The sequence below is a fragment of the Marmota marmota genome, unplaced genomic scaffold (assembly GCF_001458135.2).
Source record: "Marmota marmota marmota unplaced genomic scaffold, marMar, whole genome shotgun sequence".
NCBI lineage: Eukaryota > Metazoa > Chordata > Mammalia > Rodentia > Sciuridae > Marmota > Marmota marmota.
Window position 1 is genome coordinate 6,689,705 of NW_026000316.1, and position 16,259 is coordinate 6,705,963.

Here is a 16,259-nt window from a genome sequence, read left to right on the forward strand (position 1 = left end):
GGGGGGAGAGAAAGGGAGAGAGAAGGGAAACTATGGAAATGGAAGGAGACCCTCATTGTTACACAAAGTTACATATAAGAGTTTGTGAGGGGAAAGGGGGAAAAAAAAAAAACAAGGGAGAGAATTAAAACAACAGCAGATGGGGTAGAGAGGGAAGATGAGAGGGAAGGGGAGGGGGGATAGTAGGGGATAGGAAAGGTAGCAGAATACAACAGTCACTAATATGGTATTATGTAGAAATGTGGATGTGTAACCGATGTGATTCTGCAACTTGTATTTGGGGTAAAAAATGGGAGTTCATAACCCACTTGAATCAAATGTATGGAAGATGATATGTCATGAGCTGTGTAATGTTTTGAACAACCAATAAAAAAAAATAAATAAATAAAAAAAAAGAAATATATGATATAAAAATATGTAAATTTTGACAGAAGATAAATTGTACTGAGAGGGTAAAAGTCTATAATAATTATATATGTTGTTATCAGCTTAAAATAGTCTGATTTTTTTGTGTATGCCCCAATATAACCATGAAGCAAAAAATTACAGCAGATAAAACACATAAATAAGGAGAAAGAAATCAAAGCCTAGAATTACAGAAAATTACCAAACCATAAAGGTAAATAATAAGAAAGGAATATAAGGACAAAAAACAAAAAACAACCAACCAAACAAACAAAACAACCAAACAAACAACCGGAGAACAATAAAATTTCATGGGTATATCTTTACCTACCAATAATAATCTTGATTATAAATGCCTTAGATTTCCCACCTGAATGACATACAGTGGCTGAATGGATAAAACAACAAGATCCAACCACGTACTCCCCAAAAGAGTCCAACTTTAGCTTTAAAGACACATAGGCTAAAAGTTAAAGGACTGAAGAAGATATTCCATGCAAACAGTAACTAACAGAAAGTGAGTGAAGGGGCTATAATTCCATGAAATAAAATAGACATGAAGTAAAAAACTATTTCAAGAGACAAAGATGGCCATTACTTAATGATAAAGGGGTCAAATTATTAATAGGATATATCTATAAATATATTTACACCCAACATTGGAGCACCTAAATACATAAACCAAATACTAATGAACATGAATGAAGAAATAGAAAGCAACAAAATATAGCAGGGTACTTCAACACCTCACTTTCAACAATGGATAGATTAGCCAAACAGAAAATTGACAAGGAAATACTGGACTTGAACTGTATTTTAGAACAAATGGACTTAATAGGTATATAAAGAAAAAACATACCATCCAATAGTGCAGAACATAAGTTCTTTTCTAGTGCACATGAAATATTTTCCAAGATAAAACTTATGTAAGGCCACAAAGCAAGTTTTAAATTCAATATTAAAATCATACCTAACATTATTTCCAATCACAATGGTATGAAACTAGAAGTCTATATTGGAGGAATCTTGGAAAATTCACAAGTATGTGGGAAATAAACAACCTGCTCCTGAACTGCCAATGGATTAAAGAAGAAATAAAAAGAGAAATTAAAAAATGCTGTGAGGCACATAATGGATACATAAATAGGAAAATATAGGGAATATAGCAAAAGAAGTTTTGTTTGTTTTGTTGTGCTGGGATGCAAAGTCAGGGCTTTGCAGTAAAAGTAGTTTTAAAAGGGAAGTTTACAGTAATAAATCCCTATATTAAAAAAGAAGAACTATCTCTAATAAATCACTTACCATTATGCCTCAAAGGACTAGAAAAAGAACACAACAACAACAACAACAACAACAACAAATCTAAATCCAAAGTTAGTAGAAAGAAATTTTTAAGAAATCAGAACAGAAATAAAAAAGGGAACAGAAAATTCATAGAAAAAATCAATAAAGCTCAAAGTCTTTCTTTGAAAAAAAGTGATAAGAATTCACTAACCCCTAGCTAGAATAACTGTGAATAGAAAAAGAAAGACTCAAATAATTAAATCAGAACTGAAATTGAAGACATTACCACAGATGCCTTTGAAATACAAAGAACCATAAGCAACTATTATGAACAATCATATGTCAACATTTTGGATAAATTATAGGAAGTGCATGAATTTCTAGAAAAAGTAGTTCCTACCAAGATTGAAACAGGGAGAAATAGAAAGCTTGAACCAACCAATAACAAATAAAGACATAGATGAAATTCTTAAAAATCCTCCCAAGAAAGAAAACCCTAGGCCAGGTGGCTTCACAGCTGAATTCTACCAAACATTCAAAGAATTATTGCTAATGCTTCTTAAAGTCTTTCAAAACGTAGGGTTAGAGAGAGTACTTCCAAACACATTTTCATGAGGCCAAAATCACCTTGATAATTAAACCAGACAATAGGCCAAAGCCTCTGATGAACATCTATGCAAAAATTAATAGAATATTAGCAAACCAAATTCAACAACTCATCAAAGAGATAATATACTATCACCAAGTGGTATTTATCTGGGGCATACAAGAATGGTTTAATTAATGCTGATTAATCAACATGGTGCAACACATTAGGAAAATGAAAGATACAAACTAAATGATCATTTTAATTGATGCCAAAAAGTATCTGACAGAGTTCAACATCTTTCCTGATAAAAAACAAAAACAAACAAACAAACAAAAAAACTAAGCAAAAACAGAACACAAAACCTCTAAGCAAAAACTCTAAGCAATTTAGGTGCAGAAGAAAGTTCTTTAACATAATAAAGATCATTTATCAAAAACCCAATGTTAACATCATAAGCAATGGGGAAAAATTGAAAGCTTTTCTTCTAAGACACAGTGCAAGGCAATGATGCCCAGTCTTGCCACTTCTATTGAACATAGTATTGGAGTACTAGCAAGAGCAATTTGATAATATAAAGAAATAAAAGACATCAAAATCAGAAAAGAAATGAAATATTATTTGCAGAAGACATAATGCATATAGAAAACCCCAAAGATTCTACAGTTAGGAGAAATAGAGTGAATTAAGTTGCAGCACACAGAATCAACATAAAAATCAGCTGCATTTCTATTCACAAGTAATGACCTATGCAAAAAATAAATTAAGAATAATCTTATTTGTGGTAGCATTAAAAAAGTAAAATACCTAAGAATAAATTTAGCCATGGAAGTAAATGTTTTATACATTTAAAACTACAAAACAGGGGCTGGGGATGTGGCTCAAGCGGTAGCACGCTTGCCTGGCATGCGTGCGGCCCAGGTTCGATCCTCAGCACCACATACAAACAAAGATGCTGTGTCCGCCGAAAACTGAAAAAAAAAATATTAAAAAATTCTCTCTCTCTCTCTTAAAAAAAAGTTTAAAAAAAATAAAACTACAAAACAGTGATGAAAGAAAGAAACTAAAGAAGACAGGAGTAAATGGAAAGATACCCTGTGTTCACAATTAGGAAATAATAATATTGTTAAAATGTCCACACTACCCCAAATAACTTATATATCTACTTTAATCCCAATTAAAATTCAATGTTATCATTTACAGAAATGTAAAATCAAAAAACCCTGAATAAAAGCAATACTATGAAAGAAAAAGAAGGTTGGAGACACCACATTTCTTGATTTCAAATTGTATTACAAAGCTATAGTAAAATAGCCTGGTATGGACATAAAACAGGAAAATAGAATAATAGAAGAGAACAGAGAATTCACAAATAAATTGAAACAAATATGGTCAACAAACTTTTAACAAGGTCACCAAGAGGACACAGTGGGAAATTGTCTCTTCAGTAAATGGTGCCAGGAAAATTGGATTTCCACATGTAAAAGAATGCAAATGGAATCTTAACTTACACCACCCACAAAAATCAATTCAAAGTGAATAAAATACCTAAATGTAAGACCTGAACCATAAAACTCCTAAAAGGAAACATAAAGGAAAAGCTCCTCTACATTGGCCTTTGCAATGAATTTTTGGATATTATACCAAGAGTTCAGGCTATCAAAACAAAAATAAATAAATGGGAGTACATCAAACTAAGAAGCCTCTACACAATAACAAATTTATAGAAAAACAAATAATCCAATTACAAATGAGGAAAGGGAAACAGGGGAAGGAAGGAGGAAAGGGAAAGAAGCAGCACTAGTAACTGGAGCAAATTATATTCCATGATTATATCAAAATAAACTCCACCTTGTGTATAACTAGACAACACTAATAAAGATATTTTTTAAAAAATGAGCAAAGGAATGGAAGAAATAAATTGATCAACAGGTATATATAAAGGTGTTATGGTTTGTATGTGAGGTTCCCTCTAAACTTGGAGTGTGAGAAATTTCAAGAATGTTCAGGGAAGAAAGGATCTGGTTTCGAGAGAACCTTAACCCAATCACCTGATGGTAACTGTAGGCAGGTGGGATATGGCTAGAGGAGATGGGGCATTAGAGGCATGGCTTTGTGGGTATATATTTTGTATTTGGTGAGTGAAGTCTTGTTCTCTCGGCTTCCTGGTCATCATATGAGCTGCTTCCCTCTACCACATCCTTCCTCCATGATGTTTTGCCTCACTTCAAGCACTGAGGAATGGAGCCTACTGTCTGTGGATTGAGACATCTGAAACTGTGAGCCCCCAAATAAACTTTTCCTCCCCCACAGTTGTTCTGGTCAGGTCCTTTCATCATAGCAGGAAAAAGCTGGCTAAGACAAAAGGTGTTCCATATCACTAATCATCAGAAAAATACATACTAAAACCACTATGAGATTACATACATAAGTAGGATTTCCCTCAAAAAGACTAGTCATAAAAATATTTGTGAAAGTGTGGAGAGAAGGGGATTCTTATACACTGATGATCAGAATGTATTGGTACAAGCTGGGTATGACAGTGCATGCCTATAATCTCAGCAGCTCTGGAGGCTGAGGCAGGAAAGCCAGCCTCAGCAATTTAGGGAGGCCCTAAGCAACTTAGTGAGACCCTGCCTCTAAATATAAAAAAGGCCTGGGGATGTGGCTCAGTGGATAAGGACCCCTGGGTTCAATCCCCAATACTATATATATATATATATATATATATATATATATATATATATATATATATATATATATATTGGTACAACCATTGTGGAAAACAATAGATTCTAATTGAATTGAAATAGAACTACCATGTGATCCAGTAATCTGTCTCCTGGGTATATATTCAAAGGAAATAAAATTACTACACCATAGAGAGATGTATATGCCCATGTTATTTGCAGCATTCTTTACAATAGCCAAGATATAGAAGCAACCAAAATGTCTATCCACAGGCAAATGAATAAAGAAAATGTGGCACAGTCATGCATTGATTTGCAATGGGGATACATTCTGAGAAATGCATTTCATTTCTCAGGCAATTTCAACATTGTGTGAGCATTATACTGTTCTTACTAAAAAGCAGGACAGCTAGGATATCACTAGATGATGTAATCTTATCAAACTATCATTATACATGCAATCTGTTCTTAACCAAACATCATTACATCATTAGGCAGCAGTGTGTGTGTGTGTGTGTGTGTTGTGTGTGTGTGTCTGTGTATGTGTGTAATGGAATATCATTCATTCTTAAAAAAAGCAACAGTAATGCCACAACATGGATGGACCTGAAGGATATTATAATAACTGAAAAAGCAAGAGAGAGAAAGAAGCATACTGCATGATCTAACTTAAATGTGGAACAGTTTTTAAAAAGAGCTCAATTACACAGAGATAGAGAATGGAATAATGATTACACTGGTGGGATTGGGGAGGCAATGGGGGAATGTAGATCAAAGGTTACAAAATAGCAGATATGTAGGATGAAGAAGTCTAGAGATCTAATGTTCAACAGAGGGCAAAATTTAATAGATTGTATTACAGTCAGGATTTGTGTTAAATAAATAGGTTTTAGTTGTTATTCTCATAAAAAGTAACTATATAAGAAGACAGATATATTAAATACTTCACTATAGCAACCATTTTATTATCCATATGTATGCCATATCATTATGTTGTAAGTCTCAAATATATACAATAAATTTTATCAAAAATTTAACATTTTATATTACAAATTACAACATGCTTTGATAGTAAAAAGTAACTGTTTTTCAACAGACTCATAAAAGCAATTTCATTTTACAGTTTAAGCTGTCATTTCTTTGTCTGTATGATCATAGGTCATATCTTCCTATAGTACATTTAGCCTGAGGAAGAAACAACTCTTTCGAGAGATGATTAGATTAACAAAATTATTGGTGATGAGTTTTCTACATTGTATCTTCAGAAATCAGTTTTTTAAAAACTGCTTGACATCAATTTAAGTTTCTTTGGTGTTCATTTCACAATTGGTAACTGGGGAGATGAATTGAACACTTTAAAATCTAACTGATTAAAAGAGTTTGCACAAAAAGATTTCTTTCTATTTGAGAAACAGCAATGGAAGACTGTATGATAGCAGTTAATGTCCAGTAGATATGCTTGAATTAATAAAACAATTGTAAAAGCTATCACTTCAGCTTTGCCATAAAGGTGTGAAAAACAGAAATGTATATAGTATGTTGAATAATATTTCCCCCTTGACTTTCAATATAAAGCTTATGATTTACTAATGTTGAAATATTTATCCTCAAAATGTCATAAAAATGTAAGAATTTCCTTCCTTCCTTCCTTCCTTCCTTCCTTCCTTCCTTCCTTCCTTCCTTCCTTCCTTTTTCAGTACTGGGGATTGAACCCAGAGGTGCTCTACCACTGAGTTACATCCCCAGCCCTTTGTATTTTTTAAAATTTTGCCACAGGATCTTACTTAGTTTCTCAGGCTGTCCTCAAACATTTGGTCCTCCTGCCTCAGCCTCCCAAGTTGATTGGATAACAGGTATGCACCACCATGTCTATCTTACTTGTTCTTTCTTAAACCACAAGTAAAAAGGCAAAGTACTAAAACTGATTAAAAATGTTGGTGTAGCAAATAGTGAGAAACAAGAGTTGGAGAAAAATGTCAATGTTTATAGCAACTCAATTCACAATAGCTAAACTATGGAACCTACCTAGGTGCCCTTCAACAGATGAATGGATAAAGAAACTGTGGTATATACACACTATGGAATATTACTTGGCCTTAAAGAAGACTGAAATTGTGGCATACACTGGTAAATGGATGGAATTGGAGAATATTATACTAAGCAAAATAAGCCAATCCCAAAGAAACAAAGGCCAAATGTTTTCTCTGATATGGAGATGCTGATTCACAATTAGGGGGGGCAAAGAATAGAGGTAATTTGTACTAGACAAAGGGGAGTGAATGGATGGGAGGAGGTATGGGAGTAGAAATGATAGTAGACTGAATCAGACATTATTTATTACCCTATGTGCATATATGATTACATGACCAGTGTAATTCTATATCATGTACAACTAGAAGTGTGAGAAGTTATACTCCATTTATGTATAATGTGACAAAATGCACTCTACTGTCATTTATAACTAATTAGAACAAATAAAAAATAAAATCTAGTAATCTCCATTTATTCTTTAATATATAAATTTATATCATCTTTGAATATATAAATATATATCATATTCTTTATAAATATATATCATATTCTTTAAATATATAAATATATATCATCCTCCTTTGTCTAAATTTAGCTGTTCAGTCATTTACATAATTCTTTTCATGAAAAGAAGCTAAGAGAAAATTAACTGCTTAAAAAACTCTAAAAGTCTAGCTAATACAGGTAGTGATGGGCCGTATTTGGAAAGTTCATTCATTGCTCTCTGGAAAGAGCAGCTCACACTGCCTCTAGGCTGCTACAGTTCAATGTGATTCACTATTGGGCTTGGTTCCTGAAGAAGTTATAGTCCATCACTTAAATCTGTAGCTAATAAGACTTGGAAACCTATTCCCATCATATTTCAGTAAGCAAAAGTATCAGCATGCTGTAGCTAGACAATCTACCTTTGCCAGTCACTCATCATGGTGTTGACAATATCCAAGGTAAAGCAAATGAAGGGTGACATTATCCTTGCATTTACATTCTATTAATTTGGACACTTCTCCAACCTTTACCAATATTCAGTGCTTCAATTTAGTATTTCATTTCTTCATCCTCACTTGTCTTAAACTAGTTATTAAAAACCTTGAAGTGTGGGAGTGGGATGTAGCTCAGTGGTAGAAACTTTGCCTCACAATATGAAACTCTGAGCTCAATCCTCAGCAGCACATTAAAACAACAACAAAAACAACAAATAAAGCTTGAAGGTTAATTTTTTTTGGAGTATTTACATTTTAATAAGAGTGAGTCCTCTGTTGAGTTTTTTTTCTAATTTGTTCTTTTTAGTTATACATGACAGTAGAATATATTTTGGCAAATTATACATATATAGAGCGTATGACTTATTCTATTTAGGATCCCATTCTTGTGGTTGTATATGATGTGAAGTTACCCTGGTCTAGTATTCAAATATAAGACTAGGAAAGTTATGTCCAATTAATTCTACTGTCCTTTCTATTCTCCTCCCCCTCCCTTCCCTTCACCCCCCTTTGTCTAATCCAATGGATCTCTATTCTTCCCTCCCCACCCACCTTTGTTTTGAGTTAGCATTCACATATTAGAGAGAACATTTGGCCTTTGTTTTTTGTGATTGGCTTATTTCATTTAGCATGATAGTCTTCAGTTCCATCCATTTACCAGCAAATGCCATTATTTTATTCTTCTTTATGGCTGAGTAAAGTTCCATTATGTATATACATATATACCACATGTTCTTTATCCATTCACCCATTGAAGGATACCTAGGTTGTTTCCATAGCTTTGTTATTGTGAGTTAAGCTCCTATAAATATTGATGTGGCTATGTCTCTGTAATATTCTTTTTTTAAAGTCTTTTGTGTACAGACCAAGGAGTGGAATAGTGGGGTCAAATGGTGGTTCCATTCCAAGTTTTCTAAGGAATTTCCATACTGGTTGCACCAATTTGCAGTCCCACCAGCAATGTATGAGAGTACCTTTCTCCCCACATCCTAACCAAAATGTATTCTTACTTGTATTCTTTATAATTGCAATTCTGACCAGTGTAATATGCATTATTAGTGCAGTTTTAATTTGCATTTCTCTAATTCTAGAGATGTTGAATATTTTTCCATATATTTTTGAGCAATCATATTTCTTCTTTTGTGAAGTATTTGTTCAGTTTCTTTGCCCATTTATATGCCGGGAGCTACCCATGAAATGTGAATGAACCAAATCGACATGGAGGCCATTGGGTATCAAAGTCTGGTATCTGGGAACTCCCAGCCTCAATCCTTTTTGTTTGAGACCTCCCAGTATATGTGACTTCCTACTGAGCTCTGTCAGGTTCAGCGCTACACTGGAGAAGGATGACCTGCTGGAGCCACATAGCCATACAACCTCTTAGAGGTGGGTGTGGCTTGCCAAGATGCCATTCAGTCTGTTGAGTGCAAGACACCATGAATCAAAACTCCACCCACTGAAATCTTACCCCTGCACTTGATGTACTTTTTGTTAAATAAAAAACCAGAGCCATTTTCTAGTTGTTTGGTTTCAGCTCCTAACAAGATTGAAGAATATATCAGGTTCTCCTCTTTGAACATAATTTCTGGCTCTGCCTCTTATTTCTTTACTAATTATTTTAGAATTTCTATTTCCCAGGTGGCTCACAAAATTCTGATGAGGAAACTACCCTGGTGTGGTGCTGGATGCCCCATGATATTTATTGATTCTTGATTTTACTTCTTGTGCTTTAGGAGTCTTATTGAGGAACTCTGTCCCTAACTAACATGATGGAGAGTTGAGCCTACTTTTTCTTCTAGTAGGCATGAGGTCTCTGCTCTAATGCTTAGGTCTTTGATCAATGTAGAGTAGAGTTTTGTGTAGGGTGAGCTAAAGAGGTTCAATTTCACTATATTATGTACAGATTTTCAGTTTTTCCAGCACCATTTGTTGAAGAAACTATCTTTTCTCCAATGTATGTTTATGGTGCCTTTGTCTTGGGTGAGATAACTGTATTTATATCAGTGCGTCTCTGTGTCTTCTATTCTGTACCATTGGTCGCTACGTCTGTTTTGGTGCTAATACCATGTTGTTGTAGTACTGCAGCTCTGTAGTATAATTTAAGCTCTGGCATTGTGATGCCTCCTGCATCACTTTTCCCCTAAGGAATAAAATCTGTGTCAAAAAGATATCTGCATTCTTGTGTTCATTGCACCATTAGGGTATAATAGTTAAGATATGAAAACAACCCCAACACCTATCAGCGAATGAACAAAGAAATCATAGAAACGTGTGTGTGTGTGTGTAATAAAATATTATTCTGCTTTAACAAAGAAGGAAACCTGCAATTTGCAAAAACATGGATGAATTCTGAGGACAGTATTCCAGATACAAAAAGACAAATAAAAGTAGGCCTAATGTAAAAATCCAAATCTAAAATCCTCCAAAATCTGAAACAGTCTGATTGCCAAGAGAACACCACCAGTGGAAAATTCAATACTTGCTTCATATGATGAGCTGTAGTCAAAATTTAGGGACTCTAAAAATGTTTTCTAAAATTACCTTTAGACTATGTGTATAAGGTGTATATGAAACATAAATGAATTTCATATCTGGAGTTGAGTTTCTTCCCCAAAATATCTCATTGTGTATACATATGCAAATATTCTAAAATCTGAAAAAAAAAAATCCCAAATTTAAAACACTTGTGGTCTCAAGCATTTCTGGTAAGGGATATTCAATTTTTACTACATAATTTTATTTATATGTGTAATGTAAGACAATAAAATTCTGAGAAATACAGTAGGAGGGTGGTTACAAGGGCAAAGGGGTATGATTGGGGTAAATTGAGAAATTTTGTTTAAAAGATACAAACTTATAAGATAAATAAGTTATGGAGATATAATGTATAACATGGTGACTATAGTTAATAAGAATGTATTAGATAGTTGAAATGTGGTAAAAGAGCTGATAAATATATATATTCTCACCACATACACAAAAAGACAACTATTTGAGGTAATTTTAGACTGACTGTGGGGATCTATTTACAACATTATGTAAATATCAAAACATGATGCTGCATACCTTGAATATATAAAATTTTGTAAATTAAACCAAATAAAGCTAAAAAATGTCATTATCATATTACCCAACAATGAACTCTTGAGAAATTTATCTCAGAAAAATTAAAAGTTATGTTTACACAAAAATGGTATATAAATATTTATAGTAGCTTAATTGGTAATCATCAAAAATTGGAAATGAGATTGATAGCAATCAAAGGGTGCATGGTGAAACAAATTAAGGTACATTCATAATATGGAATACTATTGAGGCATAAAAATGCCCACACTATTTATATATGCAGCTTAGATGTTCTTATGCTGACTTATAAAGGCCAATACTGAAATGATACATACTGTCTTATTTCATTTATATGACATTCTTGAAATGACAAATTAAAGAAATGAATGACAGATTAGCGATTGCCATGAGTTAAGTTTGAGGAGGGGTTGGTGTGTAATAGGTACAAGGTGAGTATGGTTAATAAAATTTAAAAAAAATAAATAAGATTTGTTTAAATAAATAACATTTTTCAGCAAGACATAACATTTGTGATGCAGTGTATTTTTTTTTTTGGAAAGAGATTATCCAAATTACTTTTAGTTCCTTTGTTTTATATTAAGAAACAGGATTAATAGGCTGAATCTTTGGTTTTATGTAAAGAAGATACACAGTAAATGAAAAGGAAAGTTCTCCCCTTTCTGGGTCTGAGACATTTTAGGTAGAAAAAGTGAGACACAGGGCAGGCTGACATCATAATTTGTCATCTCTCAACTTTTTCTCAGAGAGGGGAATTCATGATAATAAATAAGGCTAGTTATGGGAAATTAAACAACTGGACTCATTTCTTCTTCCTCCTTGCATTCATATTCATACATTCTGCCTTATTGTGAGAAGAATGTATTTTCCTGTCATTAGACATTAGGATTGGCCATGTAGGCATAAGGGACAGTGTGCTAACTCTGAATCTAGGCCGAAAAAGACCTCTATATTTTGGCTTGCCCTCTTATATTTCTAATATCACTATGAGAAAATATCCAGGTAACTTACTGGCCCAAGAGGGATGAGACACCTTTGGGATAGAGCAATGCTGATGATCCATAGTACTATGAAAAGCAGCAGACCTTCCTAAGCTTACACAGTTTGAATTAATCTTTCAGTCGATTTCAACCCAAGCTAGCTGCACCACATTTCATCTGCATATGCAAGCTGATAGTAAAATTATTATGTGTATTTAAACCACTTGTTTGTGAAAAATCAGTATCTGAAAAATAAATCTGAAGACAGTACAAAGTATGAGGTTTGACTTTCCCTTGTCTCCCACATAAGCAGGACTCAGTATTTGTTAAGGGTTTGGCTTGAGAACTCATAAAATATAGTCACTGAACTGGGTTCAAACTGACTTTGATTAGTGGACATTATAGCTGAAACTCCAAGTCAGGAATAAATGTAAACAAGCTACAGAGGTTTTATATTGTTCTGCTGCAGCAACCAAGGAACACTGTTGGGATATGATTAAGATGAAAGGGACCATATCATATGCTAAATCAGCCACAGAATTCTTCCATAAGTTTCTTTAGGCAAATAGTACCTGAGTAGATAAGTGGCATGAAGCATGAGATCACACAATAACAGAGATAACAGAAGATCTGGGTCTTAGGACCCCAATTTTCCTTCTCTGTTCAGAGATCCCTTAGGCTACATATAGCCTTACTGTATTAGTGTTCTTATTAATCTGGGGTTTTTAAACAAAAGTATGTACACACACACACACACATGCACACACACACACACACACACATACACACACAAATATACATCTTAAGTATTCTCATGTACTATTTTTTAGAAGCAAAGTAACAAGTGTTTGCTAAGTGCTTATCATGTGCCAGATAGTATTCTCCTAATTATTTTAAGAGCATGGTGTTATTTAATCTCTACTGGAAACCACATGAGGCAGATATTATCATTGCGTCCATTATACAGATGATGAAACTGAGTGAGTACAATAAATGGCATATGAAGTCAGCCTGTATCCAAAACTTATGCTCAAAACCAATATACTATTTTGCCATTTTAGAGAGGGATTATGGGAGAAGGAAAGCTATTTGAAAAAAATGAGCAATTTCATATAAGGGAAAACAATGTTGAATTCAGTTATGGTCTTATGCTGACCAGTGAATTTCTCCTAGGAGAAAGAAAATACCACCTATAGACAGAAGGGAATTTTTTTTGAACACTTACTTGTAGTGTGAGTTCAATTTTTTACCCCATTATAATTACATGCAAATGCATTAGAAACTTTATTCTACATTTGGGAAATGATTAGTTCTCAAAAAAGCATCTAAGCTAGGTGTGGTGGCTCATGCCTGTAATCCCAGTGATTTGGGAGGCTGAGGCAGGAGGACCACAGGTTTGAAGACAGCCTCAGCAATTTAGTGAGGCTATAAGCAACCTAGTAAGACCCTGTTTCAAAATAAAAAATAAAAAGGGCTGCAGGTGTAGCTCAGTGCTTAAATGCTCTTGAGTTCAATCCCTGCTGAGAGAGAGAGAGAGAGAGAGAGAGAGAGAGAGAGAGAGAGAGAGAAAGATTGATTCCCAGACTAAACAAATATTTGGTCTGAAACTGAATTTCTTTACTCCTCAGATTATGTAAATGAAAAAAGCTTTGAATATATTTAGGAAACATGGCAGACCACCACAGAAAAATTTTGTTCTTGTAGTTCTGGAGTTAAAAATATGACAGAAAATTAATAAGAATATCAGTGGTCAATTAACAAGAGAATACAACTTAATTATTATGTGAAAATGATTGAACCTTACTCAAAATCAAATAATCTGACATATAAATAATGACATGCCTTAACCCATCAAATTAAAACTTGTTTTCTAGTATTTTACTGTTGATGAGACAATAGACAATCTCATATGTTACCTCAAACATGATATTCTCTGGTTAAGAAATACTGCTTCTAAAATTTACTTGTAATAATAAATTACTATTTTTTTCAGTGCTGGACACTGAACCCAGGGCCCACAGAAGACAAGTGCTCTACCACTGAGCTATACCCTTAGCCCTATAAAGTGTCTAAAATAGACAAAGTAAGGATTTTCGAAAGATTCACAATGGCCAAATATAGGAATATAGTTTAGTAACCAATAGTGCATACAAGCAGTTGAATACTCTGGAAGGATTAGAATGTTTGTGTTTAATGATCTGGAGAGATGTTTATAAATGTATTTCTAAGTGAGACAAACAGATCAACAACTGGGGTACAATATTGTTTCAAAATGTGCATATACATGTGTATTCAGAGATAAAATATAGTATACAAAAATGTTTATGGTGGTGGGATTACAAAAGATGAGATACAGTGGAAGGTTTATATTTTGATTTACTCTTCACCAAATACAGGTTAATTTGTTTTAGAAAACATTTTATTTTTTTATGAAAGTTGGAACATCAGCTGGTGTGGTGGTGCACACCTGTAATCTCAGCAACGCAGGAGGCTGAGGCAGAAGGCTCACAAGTTCAAGATCAGCCTGGGAATCTCAGCGAGACCCTGTTTCAAACTAAAATAAACATTTGTATTTGGGGTGTAGTTCAGTGGTAGAATGACACTGGGTTCAATCCAGTACTGAAAAATAACTAAATAAACAAATAAATAAATAAACAGATATAGAACATCAAGGCAGGTAAAATGAGATCCAGTCTAAGAGTGAAACAGAGCATTCAGATTATTTGTGACCTCAAGGTTTTGATTTTTTCATTATTATCTTGCACATCAAAGGTCAAAAGATAAACATTGAAATACTGTGAAATCTATGCAAATGATATTCAGCTTTAAAAGTTATTTAACATGATCTTCACTAGTAACTATATTGTTACTTTAAATTAAGTACTATTTAACATGGTTAATTTAAAGTCTGAATCATAGATTAAGGATCATATATAAATCATAAGAAGATATTTTTCAGTCCCTTACTCAGGAAATTATTTTTATGGGTATAATCTAAGCAGAGAAGATGATAGATAGGTGTGAACAGTGAATGGAGATTCCAGGTGGTAATGGGAAGTAAATTAATAGCCTTCTTCCATACTCTGATGATTCTCCTTTGAGATGTGGTTTCTTATCCAATTTCTACTAACATTTAAGAAATTGATATTCAGCTCTCACGGCTATAAAATGTCAAGTAATATATTTGGAAGTTTAAGGTTAGTTTTTGCATAGTGAACTGGGGATGAAAAAAGCTTAATGCAGAGATTTTGAACAGCCTTTTCATAAATAAAAACAGTATTTTCTATAATTAATCTCTCCAGTTCTTTTAATTTGTGCCTATGTCCAAAGACTATGAGGAAAAATTGTTAAATTTTCACTATTTACTTTGCATTTTTAGAAAGCAATATTCTGGTTCATAGAGCCCAGATTTGGTAAGGAAATTAGGCAACCTGAAAAGTGTTAAAGTACTTAATGCTTTGGGTATGCATGTTCTCTTAAGTACAGTTGTCTTTCTGTTTGGGTACTAATGAACACCTTTGTATGGGGATAAGGACACCTTCCTAAGATAATTACTCAGGCAATATGCTACAATTCATCACCAGGTGAGCACCATTTTAGAAATCAATAAATGTCAGGGAAAAGTACAAGGATAAGCACATTCTCTTTTTTAGAAATCTGATTATCAGCAATAAAATGAGAAAACAAATTTTCTCTTTGTTAATATATAAACATGTATGTGCTTTTGCTTTCTTTCTTTTTTTCTGTTTTGGTGGTGGTGGGGTTACTGGGGATTGAATCCAGGGATGCTTTGCCACAGAGCTACACCCCAGTATTTATTTGTTGTTTTGAGACAGGCTCTTGCTAAATTGCTAAGGCTGACCTGAAACTTGCAACCCTTCTCTCTCAGCCTCCAGAGTTACTAGGATTACAGATGTGAGTGAAAGTGCCTAGCTTGTTTCTTTCTCTTTCTTTTTCAAATAGAAGTAAGCCTATGGGGCTAATACAAAGATCAGTAATATATGGTCACCTACTTGATGATCATAAGAAGAAAAATCTCTAGTTTAAGGTAACTTCCACTGATTATTATAGGGCTTACTATATATTTATTTCTGTATCTATAGTTAGTATGATTATTAGTAAGAGGATTGATATGGTTGATTTTCAGGTAGTTTTAGAATGCTTAAAACCTGGCTTAGAGTACTGTTCTGATGCTTTAGCTTGTCTTTTTTTTTTTTTT